The following is a 1781-nucleotide window of genomic DNA, read 5'->3' as shown; positions in this document are numbered from 1 at the left end:
AGCGCCCTCCGCCCGGATCGGCCTGCGGGGGCGGGAGCTGGGTCTGGACCGACCCCCTGATCGCTCCCGCTTCCCGGGGAAAGCTGCACTCGGGGCTGCTTAGGACAGAGTGTGGCTGCCATTTGCGCGGCCTGTTCTTTCACTGGGGTTTGTTCCCGCTGCTCCGCCAGGGATTAGGGTTCAGGGAGGAGGACCCTAAAAATAAACCGGCGGATACGCAGCGCTGAGCCGGAGCCTGCGCGCGCGGACAGGAGAGAACATCGCCCCCCTCCCCCCTCCGAGGAGGCGCCTAGACGCTGCACAGTTCAGCTCAGAGTGGACCGAATTGGAGACACTCTTCTCTCTCTGCTTAATGTCCATTTAAAAATGTCAATTACATTTGACGTTCACTATTATTATCTAGGGGGTGTCCCCAGAAACTATACACACTCATTTCCGTAGATTCTTTTTAACTGTGAAAATGAACTGTATGTTATAATCATTCCAAGTGTCTACTTTTTGGGGGGACACCCTGTGTTGTTTCAGGTGTGCAGTATAGTGTTCAGACAGTCACGGTGTCTACAGAGTGACCCCGGCAAGGCTAGAACGCAGCGGGCACCATGGTTGCTGCGCTCCCTGTGCCGTGCTGTCCACCCCTGTGGTTATTTTGTAACTACCACTTTGTACTTCTCAATCCCTTCACTTTCTTCACCCAACCCACCCACACTTTCCCTCTGCCACCCTGTCTTTGTGTCTGTTTGTTTTGTTGTTGGTAATTGTGTTCCTTAGATTCCACATATAAGTGAAATCATGTGATATTTCACTCTCACCGCCTCACCCCCAACTGAGGCTCAAGAGATTGAAGATTTGCCCACACACTCTTATTGGCTACTTACGGAGAGACCGAATTGGAACTCAAGTCTATGATTGACACCTACTGTTTTCTTGAATAGAAATCTGATGGTAGACGAAAGCTGTACAGAATGAAGCTTTCTCTGGAAGGCATTCTTGGGAGTGACATGTGTATTGAAGTGTGTTGGTCCACAGATACTATTTCACTTGTCAGAGTAGAATGAAGCAGTAAGTGTAGCCATGCAGTGAATTCCTGCTAAAGGAGACAGATATATGAAATGTTTTTGACATTTTTACTTGTACTTTAATAGAGGAGCTAATCCTATATAATAAAAGGCTAATATGCAAATTGTCCCCTCAGGAGTTGACCAGGAGTTTGACTGCTCGCTATGATGTGTGCTGATTACCAGGGGGTGGCGCGGAATGAAGGAAGGCCCCAATCGGCCCTGATCGCCGGCCAGACCTAGGGACCCTACCTGTGCATGAAATTCATGCACCAGGCTCTAGTGAATGTTAATAACATTTTGGTTATTTTTAGAGTTTAGTCCTGTATGACTTAATTGACTCATTTACAGTCCTTCTTGTCCTGTTTCTCACAGTAAAAATTCCGAACAATGGGTTTCTGTTCCATTTTTAATAAAATAAATAGTGGTCCGGTGCATAAAATTAGTGCAGGGGGGGGGTGTCCCTCAGTCCGGCCTGCACCCTCTCCAATCTGGGACCCCTGGAAGGATGTCCTACTGCCAGTTTACAAGAATCGGGCCTAAACTGGCAGTCAGACATCCCTCTCACAATCCGGGACTGCTTGCTCCTAACCGCTCCCCTGCCTGCCTGCCTGATTGCCCCTAACCACTCTGCCTGCCGGCCTTCTTGCCTCCAACTGCCCCCCTCTGCTTGCCTGTTCGCTCTCCTTTCCCCCACCTCCCACTAGCCAAATCTGAATCCTATAA

This window comes from Myotis davidii, unplaced genomic scaffold, assembly GCF_000327345.1.
Source record: "Myotis davidii unplaced genomic scaffold, ASM32734v1 scaffold355, whole genome shotgun sequence".
Lineage (NCBI taxonomy): Eukaryota > Metazoa > Chordata > Mammalia > Chiroptera > Vespertilionidae > Myotis > Myotis davidii.
The sequence above is the reverse complement of the archived record's forward strand: the minus strand, read 5'-3'. Positions refer to the sequence as shown.